The sequence below is a fragment of the Schistocerca serialis genome, chromosome 2 (assembly GCF_023864345.2).
Source record: "Schistocerca serialis cubense isolate TAMUIC-IGC-003099 chromosome 2, iqSchSeri2.2, whole genome shotgun sequence".
Taxonomy (NCBI): Eukaryota; Metazoa; Arthropoda; class Insecta; order Orthoptera; family Acrididae; genus Schistocerca; species Schistocerca serialis.
This window is the reverse complement of record NC_064639.1, coordinates 906,388,950-906,407,280: the sequence shown is the minus strand read 5'-3', so window position 1 is coordinate 906,407,280 and position 18,331 is coordinate 906,388,950. Positions and strand designations below refer to the sequence as shown.

At 53.8% G+C, this 18,331-nt stretch overlaps 24 non-coding genes across 24 annotated transcripts; all 24 read left to right on the top strand.

Moving 5' to 3' along the window:
- Positions 1 to 5,682: 5,682 nt before the first annotated feature.
- On the top strand, positions 5,683 to 5,755 carry Trnam-cau (transfer RNA methionine (anticodon CAU)). Its single transcript has one exon. It is a non-coding gene; the product is annotated as a tRNA-Met (tRNA).
- Positions 5,756 to 6,060: 305 nt separating this feature from the next.
- Positions 6,061 to 6,132, top strand: Trnae-uuc (transfer RNA glutamic acid (anticodon UUC)). The gene has a single exon. It is a non-coding gene; the product is annotated as a tRNA-Glu (tRNA).
- Positions 6,133 to 6,330: 198 nt separating this feature from the next.
- Positions 6,331 to 6,404, top strand: Trnai-aau (transfer RNA isoleucine (anticodon AAU)). Its single transcript has one exon. It is a non-coding gene; the product is annotated as a tRNA-Ile (tRNA).
- Positions 6,405 to 7,283: 879 nt separating this feature from the next.
- Trnag-gcc (transfer RNA glycine (anticodon GCC)) lies at positions 7,284 to 7,354 on the top strand. The gene has a single exon. It is a non-coding gene; the product is annotated as a tRNA-Gly (tRNA).
- A 380-nt stretch (positions 7,355 to 7,734) lies between these two features.
- Positions 7,735 to 7,807, top strand: Trnam-cau (transfer RNA methionine (anticodon CAU)). Its single transcript has one exon. It is a non-coding gene; the product is annotated as a tRNA-Met (tRNA).
- Positions 7,808 to 8,112: 305 nt separating this feature from the next.
- Positions 8,113 to 8,184, top strand: Trnae-uuc (transfer RNA glutamic acid (anticodon UUC)). Its single transcript has one exon. It is a non-coding gene; the product is annotated as a tRNA-Glu (tRNA).
- A 198-nt stretch (positions 8,185 to 8,382) lies between these two features.
- Positions 8,383 to 8,456, top strand: Trnai-aau (transfer RNA isoleucine (anticodon AAU)). The gene has a single exon. It is a non-coding gene; the product is annotated as a tRNA-Ile (tRNA).
- Positions 8,457 to 9,335: 879 nt separating this feature from the next.
- Trnag-gcc (transfer RNA glycine (anticodon GCC)) lies at positions 9,336 to 9,406 on the top strand. The gene has a single exon. It is a non-coding gene; the product is annotated as a tRNA-Gly (tRNA).
- A 379-nt stretch (positions 9,407 to 9,785) lies between these two features.
- On the top strand, positions 9,786 to 9,858 carry Trnam-cau (transfer RNA methionine (anticodon CAU)). The gene has a single exon. It is a non-coding gene; the product is annotated as a tRNA-Met (tRNA).
- A 305-nt stretch (positions 9,859 to 10,163) lies between these two features.
- Positions 10,164 to 10,235, top strand: Trnae-uuc (transfer RNA glutamic acid (anticodon UUC)). The gene has a single exon. It is a non-coding gene; the product is annotated as a tRNA-Glu (tRNA).
- A 198-nt stretch (positions 10,236 to 10,433) lies between these two features.
- Positions 10,434 to 10,507, top strand: Trnai-aau (transfer RNA isoleucine (anticodon AAU)). Its single transcript has one exon. It is a non-coding gene; the product is annotated as a tRNA-Ile (tRNA).
- An 879-nt stretch (positions 10,508 to 11,386) lies between these two features.
- Trnag-gcc (transfer RNA glycine (anticodon GCC)) lies at positions 11,387 to 11,457 on the top strand. The gene has a single exon. It is a non-coding gene; the product is annotated as a tRNA-Gly (tRNA).
- Positions 11,458 to 11,837: 380 nt separating this feature from the next.
- Trnam-cau (transfer RNA methionine (anticodon CAU)) lies at positions 11,838 to 11,910 on the top strand. The gene has a single exon. It is a non-coding gene; the product is annotated as a tRNA-Met (tRNA).
- Positions 11,911 to 12,215: 305 nt separating this feature from the next.
- Positions 12,216 to 12,287, top strand: Trnae-uuc (transfer RNA glutamic acid (anticodon UUC)). The gene has a single exon. It is a non-coding gene; the product is annotated as a tRNA-Glu (tRNA).
- Positions 12,288 to 12,485: 198 nt separating this feature from the next.
- Positions 12,486 to 12,559, top strand: Trnai-aau (transfer RNA isoleucine (anticodon AAU)). Its single transcript has one exon. It is a non-coding gene; the product is annotated as a tRNA-Ile (tRNA).
- An 879-nt stretch (positions 12,560 to 13,438) lies between these two features.
- Trnag-gcc (transfer RNA glycine (anticodon GCC)) lies at positions 13,439 to 13,509 on the top strand. The gene has a single exon. It is a non-coding gene; the product is annotated as a tRNA-Gly (tRNA).
- Positions 13,510 to 13,889: 380 nt separating this feature from the next.
- Positions 13,890 to 13,962, top strand: Trnam-cau (transfer RNA methionine (anticodon CAU)). Its single transcript has one exon. It is a non-coding gene; the product is annotated as a tRNA-Met (tRNA).
- A 305-nt stretch (positions 13,963 to 14,267) lies between these two features.
- Positions 14,268 to 14,339, top strand: Trnae-uuc (transfer RNA glutamic acid (anticodon UUC)). Its single transcript has one exon. It is a non-coding gene; the product is annotated as a tRNA-Glu (tRNA).
- Positions 14,340 to 14,537: 198 nt separating this feature from the next.
- Positions 14,538 to 14,611, top strand: Trnai-aau (transfer RNA isoleucine (anticodon AAU)). The gene has a single exon. It is a non-coding gene; the product is annotated as a tRNA-Ile (tRNA).
- An 879-nt stretch (positions 14,612 to 15,490) lies between these two features.
- Trnag-gcc (transfer RNA glycine (anticodon GCC)) lies at positions 15,491 to 15,561 on the top strand. The gene has a single exon. It is a non-coding gene; the product is annotated as a tRNA-Gly (tRNA).
- A 380-nt stretch (positions 15,562 to 15,941) lies between these two features.
- Positions 15,942 to 16,014, top strand: Trnam-cau (transfer RNA methionine (anticodon CAU)). The gene has a single exon. It is a non-coding gene; the product is annotated as a tRNA-Met (tRNA).
- Positions 16,015 to 16,319: 305 nt separating this feature from the next.
- Trnae-uuc (transfer RNA glutamic acid (anticodon UUC)) lies at positions 16,320 to 16,391 on the top strand. The gene has a single exon. It is a non-coding gene; the product is annotated as a tRNA-Glu (tRNA).
- A 198-nt stretch (positions 16,392 to 16,589) lies between these two features.
- Positions 16,590 to 16,663, top strand: Trnai-aau (transfer RNA isoleucine (anticodon AAU)). The gene has a single exon. It is a non-coding gene; the product is annotated as a tRNA-Ile (tRNA).
- Positions 16,664 to 17,542: 879 nt separating this feature from the next.
- On the top strand, positions 17,543 to 17,613 carry Trnag-gcc (transfer RNA glycine (anticodon GCC)). Its single transcript has one exon. It is a non-coding gene; the product is annotated as a tRNA-Gly (tRNA).
- The last annotated feature ends 718 nt before the right edge of the window (positions 17,614 to 18,331 follow it).

Below are 18,331 nucleotides of genomic sequence, written 5' to 3'. Positions count from 1 at the left end.
GAGAAATGGTCTAGTGCATACCGTTATAAAGTTGCTAGTGGTGTCCGTAGTGTACGGATGGACCTGAAACAAAATATTCCTTCCTACTTTGTAATCGGTGGGGTTCGTGCACAGATCTCATATATCGGGCAACCGCCGACATGTGCCGTATGTCATTCCACGGAACATTTAAGGGGTGATTGCCCTCGACGGCGGCCTGTTCAGTTACCGCGCCAAGATGTTGTGGGTGGTGGCGATAACTTTGTGCCCCTTATGAGTGAGATTGTAGCAGGAACGTCCTTTACCGGTCCGACCGACCGACCGACCGTGCGACCGTCGGCCGTTGCTTCTGTCGAAGACAGGTCCGTCGCGGAACATAATAACACGACTGTCGGGCAGGAGGAAATGGATGTTGTCCAGGACCCGCCTGCCCCGACCGACCGGGTTGATGACGAACGGGACGTACGCCCTGTTAACACTGATGCCGTTCAATCGGGATCGGTGGAGGCAACAGACGCTTCTTTACCCCCGCCGCCCGTCCCGGTGCCAACTTCTGCCGAAACTGTAACGCCTTCAGCGGAAAGTAAAAAGCAACGCCGCCAGCGGGGCAAGGGTAAACAGGTCAGGGATCCGAACCCGGCCGCCCTCGCGAATCCGCCAGCCACGGAGAGTGGCAGTGAAAGTGAGCCAATGTCACAGGGTTCCTCCCGTAATGGCAGCCCCGCCAGGACGGAGAAGATTCGAGCACACACTGCACACTTGAAACAATTTCTCAGTGCCGGGAAGGAACAGGACATTGCTGCTGCAAAGCGTAAATTAGAACAGGCCAGTGAGCAGTTACCACAGCGCCCGCGCAAACATTCTGTGCCGTCACAGCCGGCCGTAACATCGCGCGGCGGCCAGGCGGAAGCCACCCAGCCGTCGGGGGACGCACGACCACCCCCGCCACCTGACAGTCACAGCCCGTGGTGGCAGCAGCAGGAGGACGAGGGGGGCCAGTAGACGTGTGCGAAGACCCACATCGTTGTCATGAGTCCACCTACATTGCGCTTGACCTGGAAACTACTGTGTCTTGTACTGCGTCCAGTGTATTGTCGTGCCACGTTTTTGTAGAATTGCTACTAACCACTATAGTGTTTTAAGACCTATTGAATTTTCCATTTTTACGCCAGCTGCTGTTCGTTTAAGTATAAGTCCGGCATTTTATCACTTCGTTGGTGTTTTTCCTCTTGCTCTGTATTGTCCATCTGCTTAAAATGTCAACGCACCCACGACCAACGAGTATGTTTTCTGTTTTGACATTAAACGTTGCCGGTATCTCAGCGGGGCACAAGGTCGCAGCTTTTCAAGACGTTTTGTTTAATGGAAATTTTAGTATTGCCCTTCTTCAAGAAGTATCCAGTGACGTTTTTAGCAATATCCCAGGCTATGATGTTGTTTACAATCTGAATAGTGATAATAATTGTGGCACTGCGATTTTATATAAGTCGTCTTTAGAACCTACGGACATCCAACTTCTCCCAAATGGTCGTGTCTTAGCGTGTGTGATTGAGGGAGTTCAATTTGTCAACGTCTATGTGCCCTCGGGGACTGATCAAAAACGCACACGCGCTCGTTTTTTTACCACGGACATATGCCCCTTTTTGGCTACGGCTCGCCCTATCATATTGGGTGGTGATTTTAATTGTGTTGTTGCCTCTGCTGACCAATACCCCACCCCCACTAAATGTGCTGAACTGATTACCCTTTTAAATGCAGTGGACTTGCGTGATACGTGGCGTCACTACCATCCCGTTATGACGCAGTATACGCACTTTTCTACTGGAGGGGCGAGTAGAATTGATAGGATCTACGTTTCACGGGAACTCACAGACGCTTTATGCGCAGTCGAAGTACTGCCTGTCGCCATGAGTGATCACTGTGGCTACGTGTGTGTTTTGCGGTTGCAGTGCTGTCACACGAAATCTCTTCCGGCATATTGGAAATTAAATACCGGCCATCTGGGTGCCGAAGGGCTCCGTGCGGAGATACGTGTAGCATGGCAGCAGTGTTTAGCAAAGTTCCACACTTACGGATCCTGCATCGAGTGGTGGGTGGCGCATGCCAAACCGATTTTGCGGACGGCGGCGCAGTTATATAGTCGAGAAGCGAGTTACTGGCACAGGCGTACGTTGGCATTTTATCAGCAGTGCTTACAGGATGCTATCCATGCACCTGTTGGCCCGGACGCAAATATTAGACTCCGCCTGAGCAAAATTAAAACCCAGATTCTGAGGCTGCACCGGGAAAGGTCGAGGGGTTTAACGGTTCGGAGCCGTCGGTTATGCCACATCGATGACGAGGAGCCGTCGCTCTATCATCTTGCCCGGGAGAAGACACAGGCTCGCAAAAAGTATATTGATGCGCTAGAAACTGATGCGGGGATTGTCTTATCGCAGCGGCACGAAATTGTACGTCATATCTCCGACTATTATACTTCGCTCTTTCACGATACTACCGTGGACGGAGAGGCCATGCGACTTTTATTACATGACTTAGTCGACTGCATGTCCGAACCTGACCGTGAAGAGCTGGTTGCAGAGGTGTCTAATCAGGACGTGTTACAGATCTTGAAAGCCAGTGCAACGGGCAAGTCGCCTGGACCCGACGGTCTTCCTACAGAATTTTATATTACTTTCTGGGATATTGTAGGGGACAAGTTTACGGTACTGGTGAACGAAGTGCTTCGCGGCTTCGTCATCCCGAGTCAGTTTCTCGAAGGGCACATTGTTCTTATCCCCAAAAAACGGGGTCCGTGTCGTGTCACCGATCTGCGGCCAATTACGCTGCTGAATGCTGATTACAAGTTGGCGGCCAGATGTGTTGCAGCGAAGTTACAGGCAGTCATGGACAAAGTCATCTGCCCGTTTCAATCCTGCGGCGTTAAGAGGCGGACCATTTTCAATGCAGCGTCTACCTATCGTGACATCATCGCTTACTCGGCCGTCCATCGGCTTTCAGCCGGTGTTCTTTCTCTGGACTTTGCCAACGCGTTTGACAGGATGAGCCACGATTATTTGATGCATGTTATGGACAGAATGGGCTTTGGCCTCCGCTTCATTTGCGTGATTCGCCATTTCCTGACAGGAGCCAGTTCGGTGGTGACGATTAATGGATGGCGAACACCACCTATAATTCTTCGTAGGTCGGTGCGACAGGGCTGTCCCTTATCTATGTACCTTTTTGTCATTGCTTTGGACCCACTGCTGCGTGCGCTTGACCGCACGATAGGCGGCGTGGATATTCATCTTGCCACTGTGAAATGTCTCGCTTATGCTGATGACGTAGGTGTTTTTATCGGCGACGACGACGATTTTCATCACATCCGGCCCTTACTGAGGAGGTATGAACGTGCGTCGGGTGCCTTGATAAATCCAAGGAAGACCGTAATGATTCCTTTAGGAAATTGTGAAGTGGATCCCGATCAGACTTGGTTTCGCGTAGCCCGTCACCACATTATCTTGGGCCTTGACGTTACTGCTAATCCCCAACAGATGCGGACGCGCACCTGGCGCCGGCTGCTCAATCATGTCAAAGGCCTTTGTAAGACTTACGCCAGCCGACGCCTCACCCTCCTCCAGAAGGTCGACCTAATTAACAGCGCCGTGTATTCCAAGGCGTGGTACGTGGCACAACTCCTGGACGTTCCACGACCACTCGCCCGATCATTTTCGCAGGCCGCTTACTGGCTCCTGTGGCGCCACGAAATCTTCAAGGTTCGGGCGGCAACGTGCGTCCTCGGCACCACCTTCGGAGGACTCGGCCTCGTCGACTTTTCCAGGAAGTGTTCGGCGCTGCTGGTGCACCGCATGGCCACCTTGCAAGCTGACAGCCCGGATGGAACGGCGGCGGCCATGCTCGTCGCTTACCGGCCGCCCTCCGAGAGCGCACCGGTGTCCGTGGTGGGCATCCCGTATCAACTCGGCTACGTCAGAGCTTACTACCTGCAGCGGAGCTACGTCCTGGAAACGGCGCTGGACAGGTACAGGAATGTTCGCCGACTGTATGCGGCAATGGTGGGGAGGCCCCCCCCTCACAAGCTCGCTCTTCGTTTCCCCGCGACCGACTGGCGGCAAGTGTGGCTGAATATTCATCACTCCGTGTTGCCCTCCGGCGTTCGGTCCCAGTGGTATAAACTGGTTAACAATACGGTGGCCACTAACCAACGTCTCTCGGACATCCGCCTGCTGCCGTCTGCCAACTGTGGTGCATGCGGCGTTCCAGACACACGGGAGCATCGCTTTCAATGTCGCCTCGTGTCGGCCATCTGGGAACTGTGTAGGGTCATGGTGGCTCTGATCAACAGGACGACACCCTCGCACGTGACTCTCAATGATGTTCTTGCGCCAGGGTTTAAACCCTTCCCTCGCGCGAAGCACAATACCATGGTGTGGCTCTTAGGTCACACAGTCTTCGCCATTCTGGATTGCCAAGTCCAGGACGTATACACATATTTAGCATACTTGTGGGATGCACATTCCCATGTACAGCGGCTGAAACATTATAACGAACTTTTTGCCAATTTTCTGTGTGCGGCGTTAAAACATGGTTACGCGAAGATGTTCAATAATTGATACATTGCAAACTCCATTTAAGACTGAAGAGCCTATCTCTTATTTTTCGTTTTTTTTTTCAATCATTTTTGTTTGGATTTGACCAGATGGTTTTGATGGATCTGTGAGACAATTATGCGCTAAAGAAGAAGATTATCTTTTATTTACTTTATTTTACTTATGGCAGTGGTGCATTTCGTTTTCCACATGGAAGTGACAATATTATTTTAATTCCCATTTACTACCTTCTTCTTATGATCTTAGGAGTGCGTTTTTAATTTGTCTTCTCCACGCGCATCCTTTTCTCCGAGAATGGACATGGAACTTAATTGTGTGTTTTTTGTATAAGAAAGACTTTTAGTTACTCGTCGTCTGTGGCATCTTTTAGGATGTATCTATTATTTTGCCATTTTCATTGTTTGAAGAGGACCATTGTCTTTTATTGTGTATTTCATTGATGGACGGAAGATTAGAGTTTGTGGAAGACTTTTCATTTCTTGTTTGATTTTCACGATATGATCCACGAGAGCAGCCGTCGGCGACGAGCGTATACCACAACCGATATGATAGCGTTGAAGCTCGCCGATGAAGGCATATTTTGGTGAGAGCAAGGAGGGCTATAAGGGGAGTTGGGAGGCCCAAAAAAAAAAAGAAAAAAAAGAAAAAAAAAAAAAGTGGTAGAATGCTCGCCTGCCACGCGGGCGGCCCGGGTTCGATTCCCGGCCGATGCATCATTTTGCTTTTCCCGCGATAATGCTGCCGCGTGGCTTGCGCGCTTGAGATGCACGATCCACAAGAATGTATAGCTGGATTCCCTTGAGAAGAACCGAGAACGCAGCACTCGCGGGTCCCCACTAGGACGCTCGCATCATGTTCTACAGACTAGCGTCGGCCTGGCCTCACAAGTTGCTGTGTCCCGGTGCCTCCGAGGCACTGAACTTTAACGACAAGGAGTGCTGCCTATCGTTGCAACAGCTGCAGCAACACCGCAATCAACTGGGCCGGCAGTGCACGTGTAGCAACAGAACACGTTATCCAGGAAGTACAGTGTCTCTACGTCTAATATTGGGTACGGTATTTAGGCAGTTTCCAGGACAAGCAGTTCACCCGTGCCTCGGTAGCGCAGTAGGCAGCGCGCAAGTCTCATAATCTTAAGGTCGTGAGTTCGATCCTCACCCGGGGCATTTAATTTTCTGTGACTGATGCTGGTGCTGTTGCTAGGGCGCCAACGTATTTCTTGTTTGTTATCCACAACGTTTCAACGCTTCAGCGGGAGAATGTTTACTTCCTGTTATTGCTACTTACAGCTTCCCTTTTCCTCTTCTCCCAGCAGAGCACGAAGCCAAAAGCACTGCTCTGCGACGTTTGAGGTGCGCGCCTTGCCAGTCAGTATGTGTAAAGATGCTCGCAAAGAGAGAGGGGCGCCGACGCGGCCCTCGACACGAAATGCGACAAGCGACCGTACGAACGGTCGAATGAAACGGCCACATCCGGTGTGGTCTAGTGGCTAGGATACCTGGCTTTCACCCAGGAGGCCCGGGTTCGATTCCCGGTACCGGAACGGAATTTTTTCCACACGAATCGTGACAAGTTTGAGCTGTCCGAGCGGCCGTTTCCCGTCCTGCTCGCAATATAGCTACTGTTTCGTGACCGTCAGCAGAATATAGACTAGGGAAGCAGACACACGACGCCCATAGATATGGTGTATGGCTTCATGCCACCCGTTTCCAGCGTAGGGCTGAGCAACTGCGTCTGCCGAGGCCCGTTAGCTCAGTTGGTTAGAGCGTCGTGCTAATAACGCGAAGGTCGTGGGTTCGATCCCCCCACGGGCCACTACTCTTTTACTACTGCGAAAAGGCAGCGCCGATTTCAGCTGGCGAGTGTGATGACCAAAAGATCATCACCCTGCGTGGAAGTTGACAGAGGATCCGAACCCGACTCGTCGGGAAGCACTACAGCATTCACTCGGCAATGGCCATAATATCTTGAATACACTGGTTCTCAACCGATAAAGAGAAAATGAAAGAAAATGTCCGATTGCCGATGCGTAACAACTTTGGCCCTGGTCAGTACTTGGGCGGGTGAGCGCATGGGAACACAGGGCACTATTGGCAGTTTTACTTCCTATTTTTGTTTCTCCTTTGACTGATTCGGTCAGGGAAACGCCACCGTGAAATGAAGGGGGCGTGCTGTGTGTCCATCGCCTCGCCTCTCCTTGCCTCTCTCAGTCGTTTCTCGTGCTTGTCGTTTTGATATAGGCCGATTTGAGAGCGTCAGCTCTCGCGTCAGCTGAGCAAAGTCGAGACAAGTCGAGACACACTAAGGGCTGGCGCTTGGAAGGCAACTATGCTGACCATTACACCACCACCGCACAAGCGAGCGCCCCGCCTCCGCGCTGTGTCGGCTTCCCGCCTGTCGGCAGCGGCCGAAGGTGATCGTACCCGGCAGGCGCATTTCGAGGCAGGCTAGGGGAGCACATCCAGACGCATTCGGACAGCGTATCCGCGCACATTTCGCATCCTTTGGCAAGAGTCGGCGCCGGCGACGCAAGAGTACGCAGAGGACCGCGTTCTGGCGGCATTTTTAAGCAGTGCAGTGCAGGATTCAGCGTCTGCAGCACCTTCTCCACAGAATGCTACGGCGCTTGACGGCAGTCCCACTTTCCCTTGAGACATCTGCTCGGGAAGCAGCGTGAAGTTACCGCTGGCCCGAGCATCGGTGGTTCAGTGGTAGAATGCTCGCCTGCCACGCGGGCGGCCCGGGATCGATTCCCGGCCGATGCATCATTTTGCTTTTCCCGCGATAATGCTGCCGCGTGGCTTGCGCGCTTGAGATGCACGATCCACAAGAATGTATAGCTGGATTCCCTTGAGAAGAACCGAGAACGCAGCACTCGCGGGTCCCCACTAGGACGCTCGCATCATGTTCTACAGACTAGCGTCGGCCTGGCCTCACAAGTTGCTGTGTCCCGGTGCCTCCGAGGCACTGAACTTTAACGACAAGGAGTGCTGCCTATCGTTGCAACAGCTGCAGCAACACCGCAATCAACTGGGCCGGCAGTGCACGTGTAGCAACAGAACACGTTATCCAGGAAGTACAGTGTCTCTACGTCTAATATTGGGTACGGTATTTAGGCAGTTTCCAGGACAAGCAGTTCACCCGTGCCTCGGTAGCGCAGTAGGCAGCGCGCAAGTCTCATAATCTTAAGGTCGTGAGTTCGATCCTCACCCGGGGCATTTAATTTTCTGTGACTGATGCTGGTGCTGTTGCTAGGGCGCCAACGTATTTCTTGTTTGTTATCCACAACGTTTCAACGCTTCAGCGGGAGAATGTTTACTTCCTGTTATTGCTACTTACAGCTTCCCTTTTCCTCTTCTCCCAGCAGAGCACGAAGCCAAAAGCACTGCTCTGCGACGTTTGAGGTGCGCGCCTTGCCAGTCAGTATGTGTAAAGATGCTCGCAAAGAGAGAGGGGCGCCGACGCGGCCCTCGACACGAAATGCGACAAGCGACCGTACGAACGGTCGAATGAAACGGCCACATCCGGTGTGGTCTAGTGGCTAGGATACCTGGCTTTCACCCAGGAGGCCCGGGTTCGATTCCCGGTACCGGAACGGAATTTTTTCCACACGAATCGTGACAAGTTTGAGCTGTCCGAGCGGCCGTTTCCCGTCCTGCTCGCAATATAGCTACTGTTTCGTGACCGTCAGCAGAATATAGACTAGGGAAGCAGACACACGACGCCCATAGAAATGGTGTATGGCTTCATGCCACCCGTTTCCAGCGTAGGGCTGAGCAACTGCGTCTGCTGAGGCCCGTTAGCTCAGTTGGTTAGAGCGTCGTGCTAATAACGCGAAGGTCGTGGGTTCGATCCCCCCACGGGCCACTACTCTTTTACTACTGCGAAAAGGCAGCGCCGATTTCAGCTGGCGAGTGTGATGACCAAAAGATCATCACCCTGCGTGGAAGTTGACAGAGGATCCGAACCCGACTCGTCGGGAAGCACTACAGCATTCACTCGGCAATGGCCATAATATCTTGAATACACTGGTTCTCAACCGATAAAGAGAAAATGAAAGAAAATGTCCGATTGCCGATGCGTAACAACTTTGGCCCTGGTCAGTACTTGGGCGGGTGAGCGCATGGGAACACAGGGCACTATTGGCAGTTTTACTTCCTATTTTTGTTTCTCCTTTGACTGATTCGGTCAGGGAAACGCCACCGTGAAATGAAGGGGGCGTGCTGTGTGTCCATCGCCTCGCCTCTCCTTGCCTCTCTCAGTCGTTTCTCGTGCTTGTCGTTTTGATATAGGCCGATTTGAGAGCGTCAGCTCTCGCGTCAGCTGAGCAGAGTCGAGACAAGTCGAGACACACTAAGGGCTGGCGCTTGGAAGGCAACTATGCTGACCATTACACCACCACCGCACAAGCGAGCGCCCCGCCTCCGCGCTGTGTCGGCTTCCCGCCTGTCGGCAGCGGCCGAAGGTGATCGTACCCGGCAGGCGCATTTCGAGGCAGGCTAGGGGAGCACATCCAGACGCATTCGGACAGCGTATCCGCGCACATTTCGCATCCTTTGGCAAGAGTCGGCGCCGGCGACGCAAGAGTACGCAGAGGACCGCGTTCTGGCGGCATTTTTAAGCAGTGCAGTGCAGGATTCAGCGTCTGCAGCACCTTCTCCACAGAATGCTACGGCGCTTGACGGCAGTCCCACTTTCCCTTGAGACATCTGCTCGGGAAGCAGCGTGAAGTTACCGCTGGCCCGAGCATCGGTGGTTCAGTGGTAGAATGCTCGCCTGCCACGCGGGCGGCCCGGGTTCGATTCCCGGCCGATGCATCATTTTGCTTTTCCCGCGATAATGCTGCCGCGTGGCTTGCGCGCTTGAGATGCACGATCCACAAGAATGTATAGCTGGATTCCGTTGAGAAGAACCGAGAACGCAGCACTCGCGGGTCCCCACTAGGACGCTCGCATCATGTTCTACAGACTAGCGTCGGCCTGGCCTCACAAGTTGCTGTGTCCCGGTGCCTCCGAGGCACTGAACTTTAACGACAAGGAGTGCTGCCTATCGTTGCAACAGCTGCAGCAACACCGCAATCAACTGGCCGGCAGTGCACGTGTAGCAACAGAACACGTTATCCAGGAAGTACAGTGTCTCTACGTCTAATATTGGGTACGGTTTTTAGGCAGTTTCCATTACAAGCAGTTCACCCGTGCCTCGGTAGCGCAGTAGGCAGCGCGCAAGTCTCATAATCTTAAGGTCGTGAGTTCGATCCTCACCCGGGGCATTTAATTTTCTGTGACTGATGCTGGTGCTGTTGCTAGGGCGCCAACGTATTTCTTGTTTGTTATCCACAACGTTTCAACGCTTCAGCGGGAGAATGTTTACTTCCTGTTATTGCTACTTACAGCTTCCCTTTTCCTCTTCTCCCAGCAGAGCACGAAGCCAAAAGCACTGCTCTGCGACGTTTGAGGTGCGCGCCTTGCCAGTCAGTATGTGTAAAGATGCTCACAAAGAGAGAGGGGCGCCGACGCGGCCCTCAACACGAAATGCGACAAGCGACCGTACGAACGGTCGAATGAAACGGCCACATCCGGTGTGGTCTAGTGGCTAGGATACCTGGCTTTCACCCAGGAGGCCCGGGTTCGATTCCCGGTACCGGAACGGAATTTTTTCCACACGAATCGTGACAAGTTTGAGCTGTCCGAGCGGCCGTTTCCCGTCCTGCTCGCAATATAGCTACTGTTTCGTGACCGTCAGCAGAATATAGACTAGGGAAGCAGACACACGACGCCCATAGAAATGGTGTATGGCTTCATGCCACCCGTTTCCAGCGTAGGGCTGAGCAACTGCGTCTGCCGAGGCCCGTTAGCTCAATTGGTTAGAGCGTCGTGCTAATAACGCGAAGGTCGTGGGTTCGATCCCCCCACGGGCCACTACTCTTTTACTACTGCGAAAAGGCAGCGCCGATTTCAGCTGGCGAGTGTGATGACCAAAAGATCATCACCCTGCGTGGAAGTTGACAGAGGATCCGAACCCGACTCGTCGGGAAGCACTACAGCATTCACTCGGCAATGGCCATAATATCTTGAATACACTGGTTCTCAACCGATAAAGAGAAAATGAAAGAAAATGTCCGATTGCCGATGCGTAACAACTTTGGCCCTGGTCAGTACTTGGGCGGGTGAGCGCATGGGAACACAGGGCACTATTGGCAGTTTTACTTCCTATTTTTGTTTCTCCTTTGACTGATTCGGTCAGGGAAACGCCACCGTGAAATGAAGGGGGCGTGCTGTGTGTCCATCGCCTCGCCTCTCCTTGCCTCTCTCAGTCGTTTCTCGTGCTTGTCGTTTTGATATAGGCCGATTTGAGAGCGTCAGCTCTCGCGTCAGCTGAGCAAAGTCGAGACAAGTCGAGACACACTAAGGGCTGGCGCTTGGAAGGCAACTATGCTGACCATTACACCACCACCGCACAAGCGAGCGCCCCGCCTCCGCGCTGTGTCGGCTTCCCGCCTGTCGGCAGCGGCCGAAGGTGATCGTACCCGGCAGGCGCATTTCGAGGCAGGCTAGGGGAGCACATCCAGACGCATTCGGACAGCGTATCCGCGCACATTTCGCATCCTTTGGCAAGAGTCGGCGCCGGCGACGCAAGAGTACGCAGAGGACCGCGTTCTGGCGGCATTTTTAAGCAGTGCAGTGCAGGATTCAGCGTCTGCAGCACCTTCTCCACAGAATGCTACGGCGCTTGACGGCAGTCCCACTTTCCCTTGAGACATCTGCTCGGGAAGCAGCGTGAAGTTACCGCTGGCCCGAGCATCGGTGGTTCAGTGGTAGAATGCTCGCCTGCCACGCGGGCGGCCCGGGTTCGATTCCCGGCCGATGCATCATTTTGCTTTTCCCGCGATAATGCTGCCGCGTGGCTTGCGCGCTTGAGATGCACGATCCACAAGAATGTATAGCTGGATTCCCTTGAGAAGAACCGAGAACGCAGCACTCGCGGGTCCCCACTAGGACGCTCGCATCATGTTCTACAGACTAGCGTCGGCCTGGCCTCACAAGTTGCTGTGTCCCGGTGCCTCCGAGGCACTGAACTTTAACGACAAGGAGTGCTGCCTATCGTTGCAACAGCTGCAGCAACACCGCAATCAACTGGGCCGGCAGTGCACGTGTAGCAACAGAACACGTTATCCAGGAAGTACAGTGTCTCTACGTCTAATATTGGGTACGGTATTTAGGCAGTTTCCAGGACAAGCAGTTCACCCGTGCCTCGGTAGCGCAGTAGGCAGCGCGCAAGTCTCATAATCTTAAGGTCGTGAGTTCGATCCTCACCCGGGGCATTTAATTTTCTGTGACTGATGCTGGTGCTGTTGCTAGGGCGCCAACGTATTTCTTGTTTGTTATCCACAACGTTTCAACGCTTCAGCGGGAGAATGTTTACTTCCTGTTATTGCTACTTACAGCTTCCCTTTTCCTCTTCTCCCAGCAGAGCACGAAGCCAAAAGCACTGCTCTGCGACGTTTGAGGTGCGCGCCTTGCCAGTCAGTATGTGTAAAGATGCTCGCAAAGAGAGAGGGGCGCCGACGCGGCCCTCGACACGAAATGCGACAAGCGACCGTACGAACGGTCGAATGAAACGGCCACATCCGGTGTGGTCTAGTGGCTAGGATACCTGGCTTTCACCCAGGAGGCCCGGGTTCGATTCCCGGTACCGGAACGGAATTTTTTCCACACGAATCGTGACAAGTTTGAGCTGTCCGAGCGGCCGTTTCCCGTCCTGCTCGCAATATAGCTACTGTTTCGTGACCGTCAGCAGAATATAGACTAGGGAAGCAGACACACGACGCCCATAGAAATGGTGTATGGCTTCATGCCACCCGTTTCCAGCGTAGGGCTGAGCAACTGCGTCTGCCGAGGCCCGTTAGCTCAGTTGGTTAGAGCGTCGTGCTAATAACGCGAAGGTCGTGGGTTCGATCCCCCCACGGGCCACTACTCTTTTACTACTGCGAAAAGGCAGCGCCGATTTCAGCTGGCGAGTGTGATGACCAAAAGATCATCACCCTGCGTGGAAGTTGACAGAGGATCCGAACCCGACTCGTCGGGAAGCACTACAGCATTCACTCGGCAATGGCCATAATATCTTGAATACACTGGTTCTCAACCGATAAAGAGAAAATGAAAGAAAATGTCCGATTGCCGATGCGTAACAACTTTGGCCCTGGTCAGTACTTGGGCGGGTGAGCGCATGGGAACACAGGGCACTATTGGCAGTTTTACTTCCTATTTTTGTTTCTCCTTTGACTGATTCGGTCAGGGAAACGCCACCGTGAAATGAAGGGGGCGTGCTGTGTGTCCATCGCCTCGCCTCTCCTTGCCTCTCTCAGTCGTTTCTCGTGCTTGTCGTTTTGATATAGGCCGATTTGAGAGCGTCAGCTCTCGCGTCAGCTGAGCAAAGTCGAGACAAGTCGAGACACACTAAGGGCTGGCGCTTGGAAGGCAACTATGCTGACCATTACACCACCACCGCACAAGCGAGCGCCCCGCCTCCGCGCTGTGTCGGCTTCCCGCCTGTCGGCAGCGGCCGAAGGTGATCGTACCCGGCAGGCGCATTTCGAGGCAGGCTAGGGGAGCACATCCAGACGCATTCGGACAGCGTATCCGCGCACATTTCGCATCCTTTGGCAAGAGTCGGCGCCGGCGACGCAAGAGTACGCAGAGGACCGCGTTCTGGCGGCATTTTTAAGCAGTGCAGTGCAGGATTCAGCGTCTGCAGCACCTTCTCCACAGAATGCTACGGCGCTTGACGGCAGTCCCACTTTCCCTTGAGACATCTGCTCGGGAAGCAGCGTGAAGTTACCGCTGGCCCGAGCATCGGTGGTTCAGTGGTAGAATGCTCGCCTGCCACGCGGGCGGCCCGGGTTCGATTCCCGGCCGATGCATCATTTTGCTTTTCCCGCGATAATGCTGCCGCGTGGCTTGCGCGCTTGAGATGCACGATCCACAAGAATGTATAGCTGGATTCCCTTGAGAAGAACCGAGAACGCAGCACTCGCGGGTCCCCACTAGGACGCTCGCATCATGTTCTACAGACTAGCGTCGGCCTGGCCTCACAAGTTGCTGTGTCCCGGTGCCTCCGAGGCACTGAACTTTAACGACAAGGAGTGCTGCCTATCGTTGCAACAGCTGCAGCAACACCGCAATCAACTGGGCCGGCAGTGCACGTGTAGCAACAGAACACGTTATCCAGGAAGTACAGTGTCTCTACGTCTAATATTGGGTACGGTATTTAGGCAGTTTCCAGGACAAGCAGTTCACCCGTGCCTCGGTAGCGCAGTAGGCAGCGCGCAAGTCTCATAATCTTAAGGTCGTGAGTTCGATCCTCACCCGGGGCATTTAATTTTCTGTGACTGATGCTGGTGCTGTTGCTAGGGCGCCAACGTATTTCTTGTTTGTTATCCACAACGTTTCAACGCTTCAGCGGGAGAATGTTTACTTCCTGTTATTGCTACTTACAGCTTCCCTTTTCCTCTTCTCCCAGCAGAGCACGAAGCCAAAAGCACTGCTCTGCGACGTTTGAGGTGCGCGCCTTGCCAGTCAGTATGTGTAAAGATGCTCGCAAAGAGAGAGGGGCGCCGACGCGGCCCTCGACACGAAATGCGACAAGCGACCGTACGAACGGTCGAATGAAACGGCCACATCCGGTGTGGTCTAGTGGCTAGGATACCTGGCTTTCACCCAGGAGGCCCGGGTTCGATTCCCGGTACCGGAACGGAATTTTTTCCACACGAATCGTGACAAGTTTGAGCTGTCCGAGCGGCCGTTTCCCGTCCTGCTCGCAATATAGCTACTGTTTCGTGACCGTCAGCAGAATATAGACTAGGGAAGCAGACACACGACGCCCATAGAAATGGTGTATGGCTTCATGCCACCCGTTTCCAGCGTAGGGCTGAGCAACTGCGTCTGCCGAGGCCCGTTAGCTCAGTTGGTTAGAGCGTCGTGCTAATAACGCGAAGGTCGTGGGTTCGATCCCCCCACGGGCCACTACTCTTTTACTACTGCGAAAAGGCAGCGCCGATTTCAGCTGGCGAGTGTGATGACCAAAAGATCATCACCCTGCGTGGAAGTTGACAGAGGATCCGAACCCGACTCGTCGGGAAGCACTACAGCATTCACTCGGCAATGGCCATAATATCTTGAATACACTGGTTCTCAACCGATAAAGAGAAAATGAAAGAAAATGTCCGATTGCCGATGCGTAACAACTTTGGCCCTGGTCAGTACTTGGGCGGGTGAGCGCATGGGAACACAGGGCACTATTGGCAGTTTTACTTCCTATTTTTGTTTCTCCTTTGACTGATTCGGTCAGGGAAACGCCACCGTGAAATGAAGGGGGCGTGCTGTGTGTCCATCGCCTCGCCTCTCCTTGCCTCTCTCAGTCGTTTCTCGTGCTTGTCGTTTTGATATAGGCCGATTTGAGAGCGTCAGCTCTCGCGTCAGCTGAGCAAAGTCGAGACAAGTCGAGACACACTAAGGGCTGGCGCTTGGAAGGCAACTATGCTGACCATTACACCACCACCGCACAAGCGAGCGCCCCGCCTCCGCGCTGTGTCGGCTTCCCGCCTGTCGGCAGCGGCCGAAGGTGATCGTACCCGGCAGGCGCATTTCGAGGCAGGCTAGGGGAGCACATCCAGACGCATTCGGACAGCGTATCCGCGCACATTTCGCATCCTTTGGCAAGAGTCGGCGCCGGCGACGCAAGAGTACGCAGAGGACCGCGTTCTGGCGGCATTTTTAAGCAGTGCAGTGCAGGATTCAGCGTCTGCAGCACCTTCTCCACAGAATGCTACGGCGCTTGACGGCAGTCCCACTTTCCCTTGAGACATCTGCTCGGGAAGCAGCGTGAAGTTACCGCTGGCCCGAGCATCGGTGGTTCAGTGGTAGAATGCTCGCCTGCCACGCGGGCGGCCCGGGTTCGATTCCCGGCCGATGCATCATTTTGCTTTTCCCGCGATAATGCTGCCGCGTGGCTTGCGCGCTTGAGATGCACGATCCACAAGAATGTATAGCTGGATTCCCTTGAGAAGAACCGAGAACGCAGCACTCGCGGGTCCCCACTAGGACGCTCGCATCATGTTCTACAGACTAGCGTCGGCCTGGCCTCACAAGTTGCTGTGTCCCGGTGCCTCCGAGGCACTGAACTTTAACGACAAGGAGTGCTGCCTATCGTTGCAACAGCTGCAGCAACACCGCAATCAACTGGGCCGGCAGTGCACGTGTAGCAACAGAACACGTTATCCAGGAAGTACAGTGTCTCTACGTCTAATATTGGGTACGGTATTTAGGCAGTTTCCAGGACAAGCAGTTCACCCGTGCCTCGGTAGCGCAGTAGGCAGCGCGCAAGTCTCATAATCTTAAGGTCGTGAGTTCGATCCTCACCCGGGGCATTTAATTTTCTGTGACTGATGCTGGTGCTGTTGCTAGGGCGCCAACGTATTTCTTGTTTGTTATCCACAACGTTTCAACGCTTCAGCGGGAGAATGTTTACTTCCTGTTATTGCTACTTACAGCTTCCCTTTTCCTCTTCTCCCAGCAGAGCACGAAGCCAAAAGCACTGCTCTGCGACGTTTGAGGTGCGCGCCTTGCCAGTCAGTATGTGTAAAGATGCTCGCAAAGAGAGAGGGGCGCCGACGCGGCCCTCGACACGAAATGCGACAAGCGACCGTACGAACGGTCGAATGAAACGGCCACATCCGGTGTGGTCTAGTGGCTAGGATACCTGGCTTTCACCCAGGAGGCCCGGGTTCGATTCCCGGTACCGGAACGGAATTTTTTCCACACGAATCGTGACAAGTTTGAGCTGTCCGAGCGGCCGTTTCCCGTCCTGCTCGCAATATAGCTACTGTTTCGTGACCGTCAGCAGAATATAGACTAGGGAAGCAGACACACGACGCCCATAGAAATGGTGTATGGCTTCATGCCACCCGTTTCCAGCGTAGGGCTGAGCAACTGCGTCTGCCGAGGCCCGTTAGCTCAGTTGGTTAGAGCGTCGTGCTAATAACGCGAAGGTCGTGGGTTCGATCCCCCCACGGGCCACTACTCTTTTACTACTGCGAAAAGGCAGCGCCGATTTCAGCTGGCGAGTGTGATGACCAAAAGATCATCACCCTGCGTGGAAGTTGACAGAGGATCCGAACCCGACTCGTCGGGAAGCACTACAGCATTCACTCGGCAATGGCCATAATATCTTGAATACACTGGTTCTCAACCGATAAAGAGAAAATGAAAGAAAATGTCCGATTGCCGATGCGTAACAACTTTGGCCCTGGTCAGTACTTGGGCGGGTGAGCGCATGGGAACACAGGGCACTATTGGCAGTTTTACTTCCTATTTTTGTTTCTCCTTTGACTGATTCGGTCAGGGAAACGCCACCGTGAAATGAAGGGGGCGTGCTGTGTGTCCATCGCCTCGCCTCTCCTTGCCTCTCTCAGTCGTTTCTCGTGCTTGTCGTTTTGATATAGGCCGATTTGAGAGCGTCAGCTCTCGCGTCAGCTGAGCAAAGTCGAGACAAGTCGAGACACACTAAGGGCTGGCGCTTGGAAGGCAACTATGCTGACCATTACACCACCACCGCACAAGCGAGCGCCCCGCCTCCGCGCTGTGTCGGCTTCCCGCCTGTCGGCAGCGGCCGAAGGTGATCGTACCCGGCAGGCGCATTTCGAGGCAGGCTAGGGGAGCACATCCAGACGCATTCGGACAGCGTATCCGCGCACATTTCGCATCCTTTGGCAAGAGTCGGCGCCGGCGACGCAAGAGTACGCAGAGGACCGCGTTCTGGCGGCATTTTTAAGCAGTGCAGTGCAGGATTCAGCGTCTGCAGCACCTTCTCCACAGAATGCTACGGCGCTTGACGGCAGTCCCACTTTCCCTTGAGACATCTGCTCGGGAAGCAGCGTGAAGTTACCGCTGGCCCGAGCATCGGTGGTTCAGTGGTAGAATGCTCGCCTGCCACGCGGGCGGCCCGGGTTCGATTCCCGGCCGATGCATCATTTTGCTTTTCCCGCGATAATGCTGCCGCGTGGCTTGCGCGCTTGAGATGCACGATCCACAAGAATGTATAGCTGGATTCCCTTGAGAAGAACCGAGAACGCAGCACTCGCGGGTCCCCACTAGGACGCTCGCATCATGTTCTACAGACTAGCGTCGGCCTGGCCTCACAAGTTGCTGTGTCCCGGTGCCTCCGAGGCACTGAACTTTAACGACAAGGAGTGCTGCCTATCGTTGCAACAGCTGCAGCAACACCGCAATCAACTGGGCCGGCAGTGCACGTGTAGCAACAGAACACGTTATCCAGGAAGTACAGTGTCTCTACGTCTAATATTGGGTACGGTATTTAGGCAGTTTCCAGGACAAGCAGTTCACCCGTGCCTCGGTAGCCATTCTGGCTTTAGCCGTCGCCGCGGTCGGACGTGCTTGTTGCTTACTCCGCACACGCTAGCGCAATCGCCGGTGTTTTGTGTTTACGTACAGCTGTCTGTGCATTTTCGTAGTGTTATTGCATTTGGTGGTCCTGATAAGTGTTTTTGAAGTGTTATTGTCCATTCTCCGTTTCATTCTTCGTCGCGATTTCGGTTTGTACCGGAATTTCGTCGGCACAGAAGATCATGTCTGACACCGTCAGGAAAAATACGTTAGTCTTCTCGTTCGAGAAGGAAACCCGGCCGGTCCAACCCACTGCACTGGAGATCCATGACTGGCTCACAG